The sequence below is a fragment of the Protopterus annectens genome, chromosome 1.part0 (genome assembly GCF_019279795.1).
Source record: "Protopterus annectens isolate FY-2018-M chromosome 1.part0, PAN1.0, whole genome shotgun sequence".
Taxonomy (NCBI): domain Eukaryota; kingdom Metazoa; phylum Chordata; order Ceratodontiformes; family Protopteridae; genus Protopterus; species Protopterus annectens.
In genome coordinates this window covers 536,021,406-536,027,405 of record NC_056725.1, presented here as the reverse complement: position 1 = coordinate 536,027,405, position 6,000 = coordinate 536,021,406, and the positions used below count along the sequence as shown (strand labels likewise).

General features: G+C 45.9%; 1 protein-coding gene across 1 annotated transcript in view; it reads right to left on the bottom strand.

The window, feature by feature from the left end:
* Positions 1-6,000, bottom strand: part of FAM161A (FAM161 centrosomal protein A) — a 683,959-nt gene that overhangs the window by 450,264 nt on the left and 227,695 nt on the right. The window lies entirely within an intron of this gene.

Here is a 6,000-nt window from a genome sequence, read left to right as displayed (position 1 = left end):
TACAAACAAATACACCATAATAGATCCCCCAGCTAGCTAATGGAGGGGTAAGTACCCTAGGAATACCACAGAGGGGAAGGAGGGAGGGTAACCCTGACTGCAGATGCATACCTATCGGACATCTACATTTATGGTAGGTACAAAACTGTACTATGTCCTTCAAGGATGCATCTGCAGTCATAACATATGGGTAGAATACCATAGCCAATCTGGGGGAGGAGGTACTAAGAAAAGGATGGTGTAGTTAAGATCCCCTGCAGGACTGCTGTAGCAAAACCCGCTCTGGATCTGGAGTGTAAAGGTAAATTGTAATGTTTAGCAAATGTATGTGTGGAGCTCAATGTAGCAGCTTCTAAAATGTCCTTGGTAGCCACCCCTCTTAGGAAGGCTGTAGTGGTTACTGTGGCCCTTGTGGAATGAGGCCTGATGTTTGCAGGAACTGTCTTTCCATGAAAGGAGTAACAAAATCAAATGCAATTTCCTATCCACTTTGAAATTGTCTGTTTGGAAATTGCTTTTCCTTGTACCCCAGCAGCATATGCTACAAGGAGCTGGTCAGTTTTTCTGTTACTTTTAGTTCTGTCCAAGTAGTAGCGTAGTTGTCTGTGTATATCCAGAGTGTGTAGAAGTTTTTCCCCTCTATTTTGTGGATTTGGGAAGAATGTAGGCAAGTGAATAGCTTGGTTCAGGGATACCCTAGATACCACCTTTGGCATAAAAGTAGGACTGGTTCTTAGTGAAACTCTGTCCTGATGGAAGATAAGAAATGGCTGTACTGCCATTAAAGCTTGTAACTCAGATACTCTTCTTGCTGAAGTTATGGCCAGAAGGAATGCAGTTTTCCAAGACAGAAACTGTAGATCCGCCGATGCTGCTGGTTCAAAGGGAGGAAGTGTTAGTTTCTCCAGCACAAAGTTGAGATCCCAAGTAGGTAAAGGGGGTTTTCTTGGAGGATTGATGTTTTTGATCCCTCTCAGAAATTGCCTGAGGAGAGGGTGCGAAAAGATAGGTGGATCCACATTGTATTCTGCTGAAATTGCTGAGGCATGAATCTTAATGGAAGAATAGCACAGGCCATTGTGGAACAATTCTGCTAAGTATTCCAGAATATGTGTCATGCTCGCCACTGTCACATCTAAGCCTTTTGTTGTGTTCCAAATGAGAAATCTTTTCCATTTTGCTGAGTATGTCTTCCTTGTGGAAGGCCGGTGAGCTTCCATAATAATGTCCTTTACTCTCTGTGATAAGTTATTTTGAGGAGGATTTATGGAATTTTCCAGGCAGTTAGCTGCAATGTTTTCAAGTTGGGATGCATGATCTTGAAATTGTTCTGCGTCAGAAGAAGAGGCCATAGGGGGAGAGGCCATGGTTTCGCCTGTGACATGCTCCTCAATAGTGGGTACCAGTGCTGCCTTGGCCAGTCTGGAGCTATCAGAATCACTCTTGGCTGTTCCACCCTGATCTTCAGTAAAACCTTTGACATTAATGGGAGAGGTGGGAAGGCATATACTTTTAGAGCTTTCCAGCTGAAAGAGAGAGAGTCCACCCTCCAAGCTTTTGGGTGGTATGTCCTTGAGCAGAATATCTTCAGTTGATGGTTGTGGGGGGAGGCGAACAGATCTATCTCCGGCTTTCCCCATGCTTTTGTTAAGAGTAGGAAGATGTCTGGGTGCAGCATCCATTCGTGTGCATCCATAGTAGTTCTGCTTAAGCGGTCTGCCAGTACATTTTCTTTCCCTGGCACGAACTGGGACTGTAGTTGGATATTGAGTTTCAGGCATAGTTCCCATAGGTTCAGAGTCAGCCTGCATAGAGGGTAGGAATGTGTGCCTCCCTGCTTGTTTATGTACCACATGACCGTGGTGTTGTCTGTCCTTATTACCAGGTGGCCTTGATGGAGGAAAGGTATGAAGGCCTCGATTGCGTGCATCACTGCCAGCATTTCCTTTTGGTTTATGTGCATGTGCAGCTGTCCTTGAGACCATAGGCCTTGGATACATTTGCACTCCATGTGTGCTCCCCATCCTCGGTCTGAAGCATCCGTGGTGATGGTTTGTTTTGTTTTTGGTTTGTTGAAAGGCAACCCTCTGTTGGACTGGCAGGCATGAGCCCACCACAGGAATTCCTTTTGAAGGCAAGGAATGATTGGTATCAAAGTTTCCAAACTGTGACTGTGCTGAGACCATACACTCCTTAGGTACCATTGTAATTTTCTCATGTGCAGCCTGGCCTGTGGAATCAGAATTATGCAGGATGCCATGTAACCCAGGGCCTGCAGGATTTTCCTTGCAGTTAGCTGAGTTTGTCTTGTCAGATTCATGAAGCAATCCGGAAGTTGTGTTTGTTTTTCTTCTGTGAGAGAGGCCATTTGGGTGGTTGTGTCTAGATCTGCACCCAAAAGGTTATCCTTTGGGATGGAACAAGTCTTGATTTTTGGATGTTGACTGTGTATCCCAAGGCCTGTAGTAGGTGGATGGCATAGGCCAAGTCCTTTATCAAATTTTTCTTGTTGTCCGCTTGTATAAGGCAGTCGTCCAGATATGGGTAGATTTGAATCCCCTGAAGTCTGCAGTGTGCAATTACTGATGCCAGGCATTTCGTGAATACTCTGGGCGCAGTAGATAAGCCAAAGGGCAATGCTGAGAATTGATAATGCTCTGATCCTGCAAGAAATCTGAGGTGTCTTCTGCAGCTTGGTCGAATAGGGACATGCAGGTATGCCTCCTTGAGATCTAGAGTCACCAGCCAAGACTCCTTGCCCAGCAGGGGAAGAAGTTGCTGTAGGGTCAGCATCTTGAATTTTGGCACAATGAGGTAAGTATTCAGTGCGGACAGGTCGAGAATAGGCCTCCATTGATTTTCTTTTCTTGGAACAAGGAATAATCTGGAGTAAAATCCTTGGCCTTGTTCTGAAAGAGGTACCCTTTCTATGGCTTTCATTTGAAGTAAATTGTTGATCTGCTTTAAAGCCTCTGCCCTCTGATTTGGTGGCAGGTTTGTCATTCCATTCCTTCTTGGCAAAGTGTGGAAGTGGAACCTGTATCCTTTGTCTATTATTTGCAGTGTCCATGCGTCCCTTGTAATATAATGCCAGTTTTTTGAGAATAAAGAAAGCTTTCCGCCCAAGGGTGCTTCCAATTGAGCCCTGGTAGGCGGAATCAAAGTTAAGTCATTGTGTCTGTCCTGGTGTAGTAGTTGTTGTTGCTGTTGCTGCACTACCTCTCTGGTTGGTAGGCTGCCACTGACAGCCTCTGTAGGAGCCCCTAGCTTGCCCTCTACCTCTGGGACGCCTGTTCCTGCCTCTCTGGGCTCTGTCCAAGTCTGGAAAGGACCAATTCTTAGTAGGCCAGTTTCTGCTGAATCTCGGTGGTTGTACTTGCAGAAAATCCTTAACTGTTTGCACAGATTTTGCCTTTTCTTCAAACTTCTTTAAGACCTCCTGAGCCGAGGAGCCAAATAATTTTTGTTTTTCCATTGGAGCATCCAGGAGTTTAGCCTTAACATGGTCTGGCAAAGACTGTTTCTTCAGCCAGGCATGCCTACGAATAACTGCCCCAGTCATAGCTGACCTACATGAAGTCTCCAGTGTATCATAACCACATTTTAAAAAATGATTACTAACCTGCTGTGAGTTATGTACCAGATCCTGAAGGGATTTACGGTCAAGGGGTTCAGAAGAAGAAAGCTTCTTATTCAGTTCATCTAACAAATACTCTTGGTACTGTATCATATGAAATTGGCAATTTAATGCCCTCACTGAAAGAGTTGCAGAAGTATATACCTTCTTTCCCCATCTCTCTAAAGCTCTAGACTCCCTTTCAGAAGGTGGAGGATTTTTGACAGTGGCAGCTACAACCCCTTTAGGGCCCTGAGAAATAGTGTCTGGGTCTGCGGAATGGGCCTTATACAGATGAAAATGAGAATCCGGGACCCTGTAGTATCTATCAGGTTTGGCAGGTGCCGGGGGGAGATTATCAGGGGCTGTACTAACATCATTGTACACATCATCAATAGCATTCAAAACAGGAGGTATAGCTAAGGGCCTATGTTGAGGCAAATGCAAAAAGGTCCTTAATCTCTTTTTAGAATCAGAGAATTCCTGACCCTGCCATTGAAAATGCTCTCTCATGGAGTGCAGAGTCTCACCAAAAAAAAACTCTTCAGGAGGGGAGGCCGAAGGAATAGATTCTTCAGCATCAGAATCCTCATAGGGCGAATAAGCCGCCTCCTGGTGATCTGACAACTCAGATCCATCCGTGGACTCATCTGAAGAGTGTTGGTCAGAGGGCTCAGTCCTGGGCCTTTTGTCTGGTGGTGGGCGAGAGCCCCTGTCCGGGTGAGGCTGAGTACCTCTAATTAAAAAAAAAAAAAATAAGATCCTCTGCAAGGCTGAGGATCTGAGAACTAGAAGAAGGCCTCTGGGAGGTAGACTTGGGAGGCAAAGCTTTAGAAAGTTTAGCAGCTTTAGCCCTGGAAAAAGCCTTACTGGATATGGAAGCAGGGGGTCTAACTGTCCCACGTGCAGGAGTAGATTTGTCCAAAGGTATGGTGTCGGACATTTCCTGGACACTGGTTTCGGTAGAAAGCTCAGTAGCCGACTCAGCCGGGGGCTCCAGGGCCACGGTGGTCGGTTGAGTGGATTCGGCTAAGGGAAGCTCCGAGGACTCGGTTTCGGCCAAAACCGAGACACTCGTGGTAGGCCTTACCGTGGTTTCAGCCGAAACCGCGGGCCGCGAGTGTCGGTCCTTGTCCTTCCGTTTTTTCACCAAATGCGATGTCGGAGTCTCCGACGGCATCTTATATGCAAAATTATCCCCAAAGAATTCCTCTGCAAACTCCGACCGACGTCTAAGAGTTCGTCGGTTGAAGGAAGCACAGGCTGAACAGGCCGAGACGTCGTGGTCTGGGCCTAAGCAAGGGAGGCAGTAAGAATGGAAATCCTTATGAGGTATTTGTTTCCCACAAGTTAAACAATTATTTACTTTATCTGACATCGGCTGAGGCAAGAAAGAGTCCCCAACGGGGTACTTAGCTTTTTCGAAGTCTTCGGTAGCTGAATCACAGGATCTGACCGACCGGCACTTGCGAACTGCTTCTGCTTCGGGCACCGCGCGGCAAGAAAGACTGAGGAAAATGGCGTCGGCTGATGCTTTTATACCCCAGACGCTCTGACGTCGGGGAAAGTGCGACATCAGCCGAGGCCAGACCCAGACTTTGGAATCCGGCCAACCGAAGGGCTGCCTGAGGCAGGACAACCCATATGTTATGACTGCAGATGCATCCTTGAAGGACATCCTAACAACCAGGAAGAATGACAGCAAGAAACACCGACAAAACACAACAGTAAGTAACCAATCTCCCAACACGCAAACATACTAACACCAAAGCACACAACACCCACTATGTGGGGGGCTGTGCCCTCCACAACCCCACCAACTAAATATACCAACTCCAATATCGCACTACTGTGGTAGTAAGGGGGAAAAGGTCAGAATGCTGGCCAAGTGGTTACTTACCATTAGTGATATGTCGGTGTTCCGGACATACAGTTTTCCTGGATGTCGGGATTTTTGTCTCTTTTTTTGGGTTTCGGGTAAGTGGGATTTCTGGTTTCTAAAGGGGACCCATACACACACACACACACACACACACACATACGCATAAATATATGTGTGTGTGTGTGTGCATGCGCACATATGTATATATATTAAAAATCAAATAATGTTAAGGGATTCTATTATTTTGAACTTTACAGTTATATTTTGACAATTCTCATTTATCTATAGTGTGTGTTACAACAGGTACAAGTGCTTGCCCCTGGCACTACCACAGCAGCTACTGGCATTAATAGCACCATCTGGATCACCCTGGATGAAATTCAGTCCTGAAAGTAATTTTCTACAACTGAGAATATACATGTTGTGAACTTTTTGCATTACTAGGGAATGCACAATCACCATCCCATCACTCCCTACCTTTAACAAACTTGGTGGTAGAGTT